This window comes from Schistocerca piceifrons, chromosome 11 (assembly GCF_021461385.2).
Source record: "Schistocerca piceifrons isolate TAMUIC-IGC-003096 chromosome 11, iqSchPice1.1, whole genome shotgun sequence".
In the NCBI taxonomy this organism is placed as follows: domain Eukaryota; kingdom Metazoa; phylum Arthropoda; class Insecta; order Orthoptera; family Acrididae; genus Schistocerca; species Schistocerca piceifrons.
In genome coordinates this window covers 174685343-174701181 of record NC_060148.1, presented here as the reverse complement: position 1 = coordinate 174701181, position 15839 = coordinate 174685343, and positions in this window count along the sequence as shown.

The following is a 15839-nucleotide window of genomic DNA, read 5'->3' as shown; positions in this document are numbered from 1 at the left end:
CGATTATAATTGTGAAACAAAATATGGAACCAGTATGGTTGTGTGAACAGTCTCTGGAACAGTATAGTTTACATATTTAAATAAAGATGTCAGGAGACCTATTACACTAGACAGTGGGATGAATAATTTATCTAATACGTGGTAACCAGCAGTCAGTTTATTAGTGTCAGTGGCCATAACATTCTCCATAGTTAAAATATTCTGAATTTACAGTTGACAGGATCAGCAGTAGCTCTTAAAAATGTGTATATATAACAAATGGCATAGTGGGGTTCAGGAATATAGCTCCACTACAAATAAGTGAGAGACCAAACAATAATTCAGTCTGGTTGGAGCCCAAACAGTGAGTGCACAACAGCAAAATTTGAAGCACCTGAAAGACAGCTGGATCTGTCAATTAAATACCATGCACAAAACGGAAACTTGGCAAAACACTCTGAAGTACAAATAATCTTAAAAATTGGTGCATAGGAACATCAATTTTGTTTTGCTTACTTTATTTTAATGACATTTTGCCAGTTGTGACTTCCTTCCTACCAACAAATTTAATGACATCGTTATTACAGAACCTCACTGAGCAGGTTTTGGCATTGCTATATGTGCATTTACTGTGTCAAGTGGAATGTGGCTGTATCTAATTGTTGCAGTTCCAGTTACGATCAGGTCCATGGATTGCTTTGTTGAGTAATATATTAGAGCCCATTATACTTAATTTGAGCTGTGTGGTGTCCAAATGATACACAGAAATTATTTTCATGTCTCCCCTTTTGGTTTGGAAGTGCACTGGGCTGTAATAATAAAACTTGTGACTTCGTTAAGCCTTTCCTAGTTATCAGGTGTTCTACTGATATCAAAATATAAGGTTGAAAAATCTTTCATGATTGAGACACTACTACCAACAAAAGTAAAGTTCAATTCTGGAAATTGGTGAGGTGGAACTAAAGTCTTACAGACTTAACCAGCTCCATGTTTTTATTTATTTATTATTTATTTATTTAGCATCCGTGTCATCATACAAATGATATTAGACTTGTCATACATAGAAATTAAAAATATGGACTATACAAAATGAAATTGTCTACAATTGGATTTGTCATACATATAAATTAAAATATAGAATGTACAAAATGAAATTGTCTATAATAAATGACAGCAAACTCGTGATGACTGTGTGTTGTGTGATGCCCTTAGGTTTGTTAGGTTTAAGTAGTTCTAAGTTCTAGGGGACTGATGATCATAGATGTTAAGTCTGATAGTGTTCAGAGCCATTTGAACCATTTGACAGCAAACTTACAGTTTCTTTCCACATAAATGGTTTATAATAATTTGTTTCTCAGTAACAATATATAACTAGTACTATAGATGGTAAAGTATAATAAAAGCTGAAACAAATGAAGATAGAAAATTTTGGAGGTTAGTTTGTAAAGTCATTTTCTTGGTCTTCAAGTTATTCATTTCTTGAGTAGCAACATTTATCAATTATAAATTTTCTAAGTTTCAATTTAAAATTTGTATTGTCCTTTAAATCTTTAATGTACTAACACATGCATTATAGAGCTTAATGCTCATGTAGCTTACATGCTTCTGAGGTCATGTTGCTCTTACTTGTTCTATGTGGAGATAATTCTTGTTCCTTGTGTTATAATTTTGTCAGTCTGCATTTGTGTGGAAGTTGCTTAGATTAGCATTGGTTAAGAGTACACATTTAAGTATACAGACTGATGGCAGAGTAAGTATTCCTAACATTTTGAAAAGAGTTCTGCAGTGAGCTTGTGTCAAACTGTGGGTAATTATTCGAACAGCTCATTTTTGTAAAATAAAAATGTCTTTCAAGTTAGATTTTGAGCTGGCCCAGAACACTATTCCAAATGAGGCAGCAGAATGAAAGTATCCAAAGTATGCCATTCTGATGCCTTCTAGAGTGCAAACATTTGCAATAACTCTCAGCACAAAGCAGGCTGAGTTAAGCCTGTGTGTAAGAAATTTTACATGGTGTTTCCAATTCATAGCTTCATCTATATGCATTCCTAACACTTTTGCCAAATCCACTCTCTCTATTAGTCTGTCATCCAGTTCTAGATTAATGTCTTCATCCTGAATTATTTTACCAAACTGTAAGTAGTTTGTTTTCTTTGCATTGAGTGTAAGTTTATTTGCACTGAACCAAGTCTCAATACTTTTTGTGATTTTGTCAGTAGTTGACTGTAACAAGTTTTTAAAGTCGCTCACTATCAGACTTGTGTCATCTGCATATAGTACAATTTTGGCTGTATCATATTGTAACTGTAAATCATTGAGATATATGAGAAAGATTAGTGGCCCTAAGATGCTGCCCTGGGGTAATCCCAAAGGAACTTCTTTTGCTTCTGAAACTAACCTTATTTTTGGTTTGAATTTACAGTGGTGAGCTCTACAATCTGAGATCTGTTTTTGAGATATGACTCAAACCACATTATAACTCTTCCTCTAACACCTGCTGCTTCCAATTTATCAAGGAGGATTTGATGGCAGACCATATCAAAAGCTTTAGATAGATCTAAATTGATTCCTACTACACTTTTGTTTTTCTCCAAATTTTTAATTATTTTTTGGATGTAGTCTATGACTGCAGTTTCTGTGCTTCATTTTGCATGAAAACCATGTTGATTACTATTCAAAAGTTTATTATTGTCTAGGTAACTAGTGACTCTCAATTTCATCAGTTTATCTAATATTTTGGAGGAAGCAGGAAGAAGTCGTATGGGATGGTAGTTTTCTATTTCATGTCTGTCTCCATTTTTAAATAGTGGCCTCACTTTTGAGATCTACAGTCGCTGAGGAAACACACCTTCACTAAAGGATAAATTTGCAAAATGTGCTAAAGGTTTTGCAATCTGCACTGCAGTCCTTATTGTGATTAAAACTAGTACTTCATCAACACCTGCTGCCAGTTTTGGTTTTAAGCTTCTTATCACTGTAATTACTTCCTGTTCATTTGTTGAAGGAATATTCATGCTGCAGGCAACCCTTGGAACATATATTATTTTTTGTTTTGTGAAGTTTAAGTTTAGTGAATGTGGTACATTTAAAAAATAGTTATTAATGTAGTTTGCCATTTCCTTCTTTTCTATATTGCAATTTTATGTTTGAATACAGGGATTTCAAAGTAAACTTTAGGTTGGAAAGTCTTATCAGGATGAGAAACAGAGACATTTAACTATGCAGTATTTACTTCTCAATTGTGGTACTTTCAAAAATCATCATAGTAAAACAATCCACAGTTACCAGACAAGATAATGGATCAAATTAACCCCAGGTGTGATCAAGTTGAGATGCAGGTTTTTTACTTTTGATCTGTCAGAGCAAAAGGTAATAAGACAAAATATTCTACTACAGTTCAATACCAATGTTCAGAAAGGAAGAACAGTGCAATAATATTTCTGAAATCAATAAATTTGAAATCCAAAATTGGTCAGCTTCACTCAGTTTGACAATACCAGTGCACACTCATAACAATGAAAAACATGAAACATTGCACACAAATTTTCAGCATGTAACATTTTTACAGTTTCTGAAGTTTAGATGACCGCCACATCACAATAATAAAAATAATGTGCAAACCTAAAACATGACTGAGGAGTAGCATTGTATCAAAAGGGAATGTGATGTAAAAGGAAACACAGTTGCTTCACTCTTGGATGACAGATATTTTCCAGAGACAGATCCACTTTGCCAGACATGCTGTCCTACTTTACTGCTCACAGCCATCCATAGATTCAACTGCTAGCCAATCACATTTTCCTCGGTTCAAAAAGCTACGCACTAAATGCCCGATAGATGTGTCCCATTGTTTAAAACAGTATTACTTTAGTGGGACATGTGTCCCATAAATTGGGAAAAGCTTGAAATGCTTCATAAACCACATACTATTGTGTAGATGAGAGTGAAAGTGTCTATTTTTTGAATTGTCATGTACCCAGCAGACCAGTTGGATCTAATGGAGACCTCATGAACTAAACAGTGCATCATAAGGTGCTTCATATAGGTTTCATTTCCTTTCTATGAAAGCTCACTTCAGAAAGATAGCCTCTGTTGGTTTTAAGGTCTTAACTGCCCACACCTGAGGATGCAGCAGATGTCACATTCATTTACTTTGGAAAAGTAACATCTCCAGTCATCTTTGGCTGCAAATTAACTTGGCTCAGTTCTGGACTGGCAGAAATTAGTTTTGCTCCACTCTTAGGGATACTGTAATGTCTACCTCAACCATACAGTGCCATCTTGCCATGGGCAAGAGCTTAAGCTTGTTACTTTTTTCTTCTCTTCCTGGTTGGAAATATCAAGAAATATTTCTGGTGGTCGGTTTTGGTTTTCTGTGCTTAGAGAAACATTAAAAAGCTGCCATGAATTCATAGTATTTCATTGTTAGTAAGTTGTTAAAGCTCAGAGCTACGACTGGTAAGTAGGGCAACTTTATTGTTTACCAGCTGAGTGCATGACTGCTATGTATTTTCTACTGTACTGTGCTCATCTCTGTCCACTCCTGTTGCCAAGACTAAATGACACATTATAACACATATTATAACATGAGATTTGTGCAAGGAATGTATAAAAGAGAATTTCTTGTAACATTGAATTAACTTCTGAGAGATCGTGGTCAGCTTGTGGGTTATTTGTTTGGGTGACTCATCTAGTGAGCAATAAGTTTGCCATTGATATAGGTGCTGTCTTAACCTGTCACTGTGAATATGTCATGTGGGAATGGAGTATTGTGTAATTTTACATTAAATGCAAGCAGCATAGAATTTTTGTTAATAACTTGGTTTTATTTTCAAATAAATGCTTATAACTGTGCTAGTAAGTACACACCATGCTTATAATCAGAAGTCTGGCTTTCATGGTGAAATTGAAAATTTTGATATAAAAATGATTCACAGCCCAACATATTTGCATCACAATGCCTGTGTTCAGAAGTATACTGTATTCCTTCAGCCATGCTTGCATGCTTGCAGGTTTGAGTCCCTATCAAGCATACATACGGTCATTCTATTACATAGTCGTATAAATTACTTCTGGTATTCTGTCTGTCTCTCTCTCTCTCTGTCTCCCCCCCCCTCCTCCCATGGCACCTTCAATACTGTAAAATCCTAGAGCAGCTGAATGTTAACTGAGCTAAGTTGTCTGAAAGTGAAAATATCCGTAGTCCTTTATTCGTGTGAATCATTTGTGGAGTAAATTTGAGTAAACAGTAAATTGTAATATTTCGGCAACGTTTTTGTAATATACTAACATAATTGTGTACTTACGTACACACCAAAGCTTACATGAAAAATCAACAGAGCAGCTGACCATTATGTAGCATGAGGAGTGGAAATGGTAACTACTGCCAATAAAAACACATGAAATTGATAACAATTTGCAGTTTCTTCTCTGCACTTAAGTTTGGATTTGTAAAACTCGACATTTCGACTTCTGAAAATTGTGGCCCGCCATGTACTCCTCAGTTTTGCCCTCATATCAGTTTACCTTTTTATATAAGAAGAGTCATTTAGCAGTGGCCACGGAGGACACGTACTGTGTAGTGTGCAGTGTTACGTGGCTTTATGCTTAATTAGAGACTTACATTTGTTTTCACCACGTAACGCCCATTGTTTACGTCCTTCTTTGTTGCTGAGTGATGTATCACTTTTCGTTCTGATGCCACACCTCTTCCTTTCCTATATCTTTACTGCTTTTTATCTATATAAATGATGAACTACTAGTTTTGCCATTTAACAACTTTTTAATAAATGTGGAAGTATTACAGTGATCAGGTTCTACCTAATGTGTCACCCGCCTATAGGTTTTACATGAAGCTTTCAAGACTTGATCGACCTGTTTCCAAAGAGAAAGCAGAATATCTCTTCCTTTGACAACAACCTAGGAAGCTCGACGTCCTTGCGGCACAGGCTCTTCCGTGGCTCGCGGTAGTTCGCAGCATTCATTTTATTCCTTGCCCACTTGCCGCTACGTCGAACTTTCGTGGTGATCGTTGGGCAGTGTCTTCCACATTATCTGCAACATAAATAAACTTTCTTCCCACAGTATTTCTGAAATCCCAAAACGAACTTGTTGTTGTTGTTGTTGTGGTCTTCAGTCCCGAGACTGGCCCGACGCAGCTCTCCATGCCACTCTATCCTGTACAAGCTTCTTCATCTCCCAGTACCTACTGCAACCTACATCCTTCTGAATCTGCTTAGTGTATTCATCTCTTGGTCTCCCCCTATGATTTTTACCCTCCACACTGCCCTCCAATACTAAATTGGTGATCCCTTGATACCTCAGAACATGTCCTACCAACCGATCCCTTCTTCTGGTCAAGTTGTGCCACAAACTTCTCTTCTCCCCAATCCTATTCAATACTTCCTCATTAGTTATGTGATCTACCCATCTAATCTTCAGCATTCTTCTGTAGCACCACATTTCAAAAGCTTCTATTCTCTTCTTGTCCAAACTATTTACCATCCATGTTTCACTTCCATACATGGCTACACTCCATACAAATACTTTCAGAACTAACTTCCTGACACTTAAATCTATACTCGATGTTAACAAATTTCTCTTCTTCAGAAACGCTTTCCTTGCCATTGCCAGTCTACATTTTATATCCTCTCTACTTCGTCCATCATCAGTTATTTTGCTCCCCAAATAGCAAAACTCCTTTACTACTTTAAGTGTCTCATTTCCTAATCTAATACCCTCAGCATCACCCGACTTAACTCGACTACATTCCATTATCCTCGTTTTGCTTTTGTTGATGTTCATCTTATATCCTCCCTTCAAGACACCATCCATTCCGTTCAACTGCTCTTCCAAGTCCTTTGCTGTCTCTGACAGAATTACAATGTCATCGGCGAACCTCAAAGTTTTTATTTCTTCTCCATGGATTTTAATACCCACTCCAAATTTTTCTTTTGTTTCCTTTACTGCTTGCTTAGTATAGAGATTGAATAACATCGGGGAGAGGCTACAACCCTGTCTTACTCCCTTCCCAACCACTGCTTCCCTTTCATGTCCCTTGACTCTTATAACTGCCATCTGGTTTCTGTACAAGTTGTAAATAGCCTTTCGCTCCCTGTATTTTACCCCTGCCACCTTTAGAATTTGAAAGAGAGTATTCCAGTCAACATTGTCAAAAGCTTTCTCTAGGTCTACAAATGCTAGAAACGTACGTTTGCCTTTCCTTAATCTTTCGTCTAAGATAAGTCGTAAGGTCAGTATTGCCTCACGTGTTCCAGTATTTCTACGGAATCCAAACTGATCTTCCCCGAGGTCGGCTTCTACTAGTTTTTCCATTCGTCTGTAAAGAATTCGTGTTAGTACTTTGCAGCTGTGGCTTATTAAACTGATTGTTCGGTAATTTTCACATCTGTCAACACTTGCTTTCTTTGGGATTGGAATTATTATATTCTTCTTGAAGTTTGAGGGTATTTCGCCTGTTTCATACATCTTGCTCACCAGATGGTAGAGTTTTGTCAGGACTGGCTCTCCCAAGGCCGTCAGTAGTCCCAATGGAATGTTGTCTACTCCGGGGGCCTTGTTTCGGCTCAGGTCCTTCAGTGCTCTGTCAAACTCTTCACGCAATATCGTATCTCCCATTTCATCTTCATCTACATCCTCTTCCATTTCCATAATATTGTCCTCAAGTGCATCGCCCTTGAATAGACTCTCTATATACTCCTTCCACCTTTCTGCTTTCCCTTCTTTGCTTAGAACTGGGTTTCCATCTGAGCTCTTGGTGTTCATACATGTGGTTCTCTTATCTCCAAAGGTCTCTTTAATTTTCCTGTAGGCAGTATCTATCTTACCCCTAGTGAGATAAGCCTCTACATCCTTACATTTGTCCTCTAGCCATCCCTGCTTAGCCATTTTGCACTTCCTGTCGATTTCATTTTTGAGACGTTTGTATTCCTTTTGGCCTGCTTCATTTACTGCATTTTTATATTTTCTCCTTTCATCGATTAAATTCAATATTTCTTCTGTTACCCAAGGATTTCTACTAACCCTCTTCTTTTTACCTACTTGATCGTCTGCTGCCTTCACTACTTCATCCCTCAGAGCTACCCATTCTTCTTCTACTGTATTTCTTTCCCCCATTCCTTTCAATTGTTCCCTTATGCTCTCCCTGAAACTCTGTACAACCTCTGGTTCTTTCAGTTTATCCAGGTCCCATCTCCTTAAATTCCCAGCTTTTTGCGGTTTCTTCAGTTTTAATCTACAGGTCATAACCAATAGATTGTGGTCAGAGTCCACATCTGCCCCTGGAAATGTCTTACAATTTAAAACCTGGTTCCTAAATCTCTGTCTTACCTTTATATAATCTATCTGATACCTTTTAGTATCTCCAGGGTTCTTCCATGTATACAACCTTCTATCATGATTCTTAAACCAAGTGTTAGCTATGATTAAGTTGTGCTCTGTGCAAAATTCTATCAGGCAGCTTCCTCTTTCATTTCTTAGCCCCAATCCATATTCACCTACTATGTTTCCTTCTCTCCCTTTTCCTACACTCGAATTCCAGTCACCCATGACTATTAAATTTTCGTCTCCCTTCACTATCTGAATAATTTCTTTTATTTCATCATACATTTCTTCAATTTCTTCGTCATCTGCAGAGCTAGTCGGCATATAAACTTGTACTACTGTAGTAGGTGTGGGCTTCGTATCTATCTTGGCCACAATAATGCGTTCACTATGCTGTTTGTAGTAGCTTACCCGCATTCCTATTTTCCTATTCATTATTAAACCTACTCCTGCATTACCCCTATTTGACTTTGTGTTTATAACCCTGTAGTCACCTGACCAAAAGTCTTGTTCCTCCTGCCACCGAACTTCACTAATTCCCACAATATCTAACTTTAATCTATCCATTTCCCTTTTTAAATTTTCTAACCTACCTGCCCGATTAAGGGATCTGACATTCCACGCTCCGATCCGTAGAACGCCAGTTTTCTTTCTCCTGATAATGAACTTAAAGAACATAATAATAATAATAACTGTTCTTACAATTATTCGTATAAGTCTTGGTCGATTTAATGGGGGGTGGGACAGGCCGAAGCCTTGTGACACCACAAGGGCTGTCGGCCGTGAGGGGAGTCGCGCTGCTGCCGAACAACCCGTTCCACCAGGGGAGTGGTGGCTGCAGCCACCTGTGCCTAATGAGGGGACAGAAGCAGGTGAACTTTGTGGGAAGACAGCTTCTGAGACTTTGACCTTGAGCACGATTTAAAATCTAGGTCTCCTTCCTAAAGTTATTTGGAAAATTTAATGGGTGCCTTTTATGAATAGTGCACAGGGGCTGGTGCAAAAAGAAAATCTTTGTTAGAAAGAAACAGTTTTAAGGTTGAGTAGTTTCTCACTGACAAATTATGTGAAATGAGTGGTCAATAAAAATGAGTAGCAAATGTTCCCCATATAATTATATTTGAATGGAAATTTCATTATGAAAACTACCCAAGAACCTTACAAATCCACAAAGAGTATGTAGCAGTAAGAAAGAGAACTGAGTGGCATGTTAATCCAGGGTCTGTACACTCAGACAACCATGAAGTCTGGGAAAAATTCTAAATTTTTTCGTTTAATTTCCAGTCAAATTGTTCTTTATTGGTGTTTATTCAACAAAAATGTTACTTTAGCCCACCACCACAGAATAATACTGTTGCAATAAAATGCAATAGAATAACACAAAAATAAAACTTTTCTTGTCATAAATGGCACACTTTCTCTGCAACTAAACACAGTGCACACAAAAGTATCTGCTGACAGCAAAATGTCAGACACTTTGTGAGGAACACTACACAATACTTAGTAACAACAAACTGCTTGCTGTGAGACTGACATCACATCTGTTTACATTTCTGACAGGTAATGGGAAAATATTGTGAATGCTGTTTTGAGAAATGGTATTTAAAAAGCGATTTCCTTTTATGCAAAAGGAATTATGTGGCATGTGAGGATGCTCAATGAATTTCTTAAATCAGTGTGTCTGACTCACATTCAAAAGTTAAAGCTTTGAGGACCAGTTACTTACAACAATTTTGGGTGCAGAAGACAGCTCTTATGCAATTAGTTAAATTTTATTGGCATTTTTTGTGTTTGGGATATAATAAAGTATATAATGCATGCTAGAAAAGATGAAGCTTCAAAGTTATTCATTCATTTTAGTTCTTGCATAAATTATACTTTCTGCCATTGTTTTTGCACAATGCTCCAGAAGCTACTGTGCTGTATTGGGAGTAATTCATATTTTTACTCTTGCAATATGACAAGATTCTGTGTTCATGTTGCCATGCTTCAGAAATCATGCTAGAATGTTTTTTACTGGATTTAGTTTCCTAAAGTACAAGGAAGTTCTGCGCCATTGTATAAAATAAATCACTTTGTAATACCTACGACACTTTTTAATATGTGATATAGATACATTTCCAGCAATACTGTTCTTGCTGTCGCTGATCAACATTTTGTATTTGCTCCAGTTCAGCTGATGTCAGTTCTTTTGCTACCCAAATAGCAAAACTAATGTATTTTCTCATTTTCTAATATAATTCCCTGTAGCAAGGAGCAATTTAAGATTACATTCCATTATCCTTGAACCTCTAAAAAGAGGTTCATCTTACCTCTTCAAAGAGCTGTTGGTCGTAATGGATAGTATCTTCCTTGGTTGTCTGCTCTCTGACAGAATTAAAATGCCATTTGAAAACCTCAATTTTTTTCTCTGGACTACAGCCTCCAGAATTCTCCATGGCTTCCTTTACAGCTTGTTCTGTGTATGGACTGAATATCAGGGATAGGCCACAAGCCTCTCACTCCCCTCATGACCACTGCTTCCCCTTTAATATCCATTGACTCTAAAAACTAATTTCCAGTTTCTGTAAAAGTTAAAACATCTCATTCCCTATATTTTCCCCTGGTTATCATCAGTTTCAAAAAGTGTGATAAACATTGTAAGAATCTACAGACGCTTTGCACATAGATTTAATAGTTGCCTCATGTTCCTGTAGTTCTCCAGAACCCACACTAATCTTCCCTGAGATCAGCTTCTTCTAGTTTACCTATCCTTCTGTAAATGTCAGTATTTTCCAACCATGGCTCATTAAACTGACAGTTGATCAATGACACTTGATACCATGTGCCCTCTACAGAACAGGAATAACTAAATTCTTCTTGAAGTGTCATGGTATTAAACATATCTGTGTTTGCATTTCATGTTGAGTAGTTCCGTCACGGTTGCCTCTCACTATGAATGAGACAGCATAAATAGATCCCTGAGAGCTTGCAGTGCTGTCACTAGCTTTAAATTGGAGTGCTAATTGCTGCTGGCAAAAACAGTAGCAGCCTACAGAGCTGACAACACTGAGATATCGCCATGAACATGTACAGATTCGTTAAGTATCCTGAGTATTTTGCAGTGGCACATCTGAATAAAATCTTCTAGAATAAAATTCTCAAGCTTTCAATGACTGTCTGTCCCATGTTGTAAATCACATACATTTGTTGAAATATTCAAGAAAATGAAAATAGGCCAAACTGGCGTAATGGATAATCTGAATATGGTGTAACTTTTTATGAGGGTGCCAGTACAAGACACGCTGGATCTTTATGCCAAACTTCCACCTGGAATTGTCAAGTTGTTTGGTCATGTTCTAGTACCATGATGAATATTATGAAATGATAGATGGCACAGCAACAGGCTCACCACTGCTTCCTACAGTCTCAAATTTCCTTGTGGAGCACTTTGAGGAGGAGTCTCTGAACTCTGCGGTGTGGCATCCATCTAGCTTCTTAAGGTATATCAATGACACCTTCTTGATATGGCCCAGTGGTGAAAATAGACTGCAGCAGTTTATGGATCAGATGAATAGTGTCCATCCCAATATTAAATTTACCATAGATGGAGGGCAAGCTACAGTTCTTGGATGTTTCAGGTAAGTGGAAGACAGGTCAGGTCAGTTATTCAGTGTACGGGGAACCAAAGCACACAAATGTATATTTGAACACCATTAGTTCTCATCATCCTGTGCACAATAATGTGGTACAGAACACGTAAATTTTTTTTTTTTTTGGTCATCAGTCTACTGACTGGTTTGATGCGGCCCACCACGAATTCCTTTCCTGTGCTAACCTCTTCATCTCAGAGTAGCACTTGCAACCTACGTCCTCAATTATTTGCTTGACGCATTCCAATCTCTGTCTTCCTCTACAGTTTTTGCCCTCTACAGCTCCCTCTAGTACCATGGAAGGCATTCCCTCATGTCTTAGCAGATGTCCTATCATTCTGTCCCTTTCCTTATCAGTGTTTTCCTCATATTTCTTTCCTCTCCGATTCTGCATAGAACCTCCTCATTCCTTACCTTATCAGTCCATCTAATTTTCAACATTCATCTATAGCACCACATCTCAAATGCTCCGATTCGCAGTGTGAAAGTTATCTCTGACAACCATGTACAGTCAGAATTGCAACACTTACGACGCGTGTTCAGGGCAAATGCTTATAGCAAAAGACACCCTGAAAACACTTTCAGATGTCACCAAAGAAAGATGCCTTGTGAAATGGCAAAAGAAGCTGAACTGGTGGCTTTCCTGCCATACTGTGGAGCAACGAGTAGCAAGTTAGGACGTGTACTGCAGAGACACGGATTGAGACCTGTGTTACGGCCCACCCACAAGGTAAGAGATATATTGCGCCCTGTTAAAGATGATGTAGCTCTTTGTGTGTTCAGTGTGAATGCTGTTTGTTTGGAAGTGCAGCAGCATCTATGCAAGCCAGACCATTTGCACAGTCGAAAATTGTTGTACTGAGCACGTGACACATATTAAGGAAAGGGAGCTTGACAAGTCAGCTGTAGCTGAGTATTGCCTGGTAAATGGACATAAAATACATTCTGACAACATGATAGTCTTGGCTACTGTGACAACATAGCAGGATTCTATTATAAATGAGGCAGCTGAGATTCCAGTGAAGACCAGGGGTAAACACTGAGTGGGGCAGGGGGGACGGGCTTCGGATGTCAAAAGGAAGCTATGGCAGATGCTTAATGCTCAGAGGGAGGTGGGAGTGGCAGTTTCAGACGTGGCACCGGCCCCTCATGGCACCTGATGTCATTCAGTTCCACAGCAGGCCATAGCTGCTACAAACTGCCCAACTCGTCTTCTGCGAGCGTATCATTTTGGCGCTCTGTGATGGTGCCACTGATCATCATCGTGGGTATATAAGCAGAAAATAGTACCAACCCCAGCAGTCAGTAATTTTACTCCTGATGATGATGGCAGAAATAGCAATCAAAAGCTCAAATTTTTTTCGAATTGATGCAGCTCGAATACCGAGAAACTTTTATTTAAAATTGTGTTACATTGTTGGTTGAGGTACACTGGTTAAGCTGCTGTGTGCAGCCCACAGCAACTGTCAGGAATCGACTTACATCGACTCGGTTATATTATCTCAGTAATTGCTAGGGAATGTTCTGTACTCCAGGCAACTTGCTACGACTTGGGACTGAATCTGTTGGCTTTGAAAATTTTGTCAGTGTAATAGTTCAGACTGAGTGAAGAAACTGAATGCAGCTTTGGATTGCAGGTGTGTGGCTGTCCCGAGGGCATGTTGCTGCACGAAATATTTGCGTGCCTCGTGCCAGCAGGGTGCAGGGCAGAAGAGTCTGGCTGTGAGCGTGTCTTGGACAGGTCAGTCTGCTGTCGGCAGTGGCAGCCGTGCTCGGCACTGTGCTGCACTCCACTGATTCCCTCACTACTTTGTGTTACCTTAAAGCCTGCCTGTGAGCTTGCACTGTGTAACTTGTCAACCTTGGGTACAGCCATTTGACACATCTCATTCAGCTCCTTGTTATGTTCTTGGAACAAAGAAAAATTGATGTCTGCAGATATTTAGTGCTGAGCTAAAATATCACTCAGAGAACTGGAGCAGTGATCACAGATAAGGAAATCTCACTGCTTCAGCTTCAGATTGCAGTCCATACTTCTGTTGGTGTTATCACTATGGCATCTTTAAGCTGTTGATGTATTTTGGAGTCAAAAAATAGCCAAGCAACCATAAACTGTAGTATCTTTTTAGGTGAAAGTCATATGTGATGACAACTGCAGTCACAGCTCATTGTAACACATGTCCTGGGGCATAACTGTGTCATTTGGTACTGCATATCCATAGTGGGTCTTGATGCTGTAGTCTGTCAGTATTACCAGTAGTATCTTTCATTTTATTTATTTTATTGGGTATCCAGTTCCCATTTAATTTTTTCACCTTTTTCTCACCTGAATTTAACCATCTTGTTGTCAACCTGATTAATGTAGGGTAACTTATTTACCCATTAAAGATGTGCTAAAGGGATTGAAATGTTCGTTTTGTACTCATTAAATCATAATCTATGAATATAATTTGACTGAGTCAGGTATTCCCTTTAAGGGTATTATGTCCACATTTTGCTATTGGCTTTATATAAATATCATTGCAAATGTTTATATATAATGGTAGGTACTGGGAGAGCTTGTATATGAACAAATTTGCAACTAAATAAGAGATGATACTGCAGCAAGATTTAGAAACTTCCACCTGTCTCTCAAATTTTTTGCAAAGCTGTAGCCTATGTTCATTGACAGACAGCTTCAGTGATCTATTTTTGACCATCAACACAGTTACCTTTCCCTCATTCAGCATCAGTTATCTAAAGATTTTGATTTTCTCAATGCTCCATGACCCAATTTTTCATCCACTTTCTGCTGCAACAAAGTAGAACAATTATCACAACAGCAGCAGTGTAATGCAAACCATAATATTGAACAATGTCACTGACAATGTTAGAATAGTGTAGGGAGAGAATCATTAATATTGCACTCATCACTTGCAAGCAGTCTTTGCTGTCACATGACAATCTTTGAAGTGTCTACTACTCACAGTATGGAGGAACAAAAATGAGCTGTGAAATTTATCATTAAATTGTGTGGTGTCCTAGCGGAAATGAATTGAGATACCACATAGATTTCTGATTAGAGCTCATCAGGTGTGGTGAGACTGTTCTGGTTGACATTCTTTAAGTGTGTTCCACATTTGTCACTCAGACTGGGCAAATATTGAGGCCAGTCCATCACTGTGCCAGTATATTTGTAGTAATCCAGTGCAGTGACTTTTCATGAAGTATTTCTCAAACTGAAACAACTGTTGGGGGCAATATGGTCTGACCCCCATCCTGCATGAAGCATTGGTGTTTGGCTGAGACTCCAACGCTAGCTGTGTGGTGATAAGTTGTTCCAAAATTGCAGCATAATGTTAGTGATAGTTTTTCCTCATGGATAAATAAACAATAATGGAACATCAACTGTGCTAGGAGTAACTCTGAGGGAATACAATGGTTTCACTCCAGAAATGGCAATTCTTGGAATCCCAAAATGGTCAGTTTGATTTACTCTTGAGTCCATTCAGGTGAAATTGTGCTTCATCTATGAACTGGATGCAGCCAACATAAAATTCTTACCAATCATTGCAAGAATATCATTGACAGTTGGCCCTGCTGGGTTTGGATTTTGAATGGAAACATGTATAGGGTCTCGATATTTTCTGCATGCTGGAACCCTTCAGAGTTGTTTCTGCTGAAATTATTACGCTGGATTTTGACAGATTTTGCTGAATAATTCCATTAACTGGAGCCATTCCCCGTGAGATCAGTCACACAGTCTGAATGCTGGAATTTGGTGAAGAGCTTGCGAGTAGTTTTCACTTTGGAGTTCTTTTGGAACATTAAGTAGTGTTTCAAAACAGGGTCTTGCTGCTGTAAGACTTTTCTAACATGTGGTATTCCAGTATCAGAAAAACATTA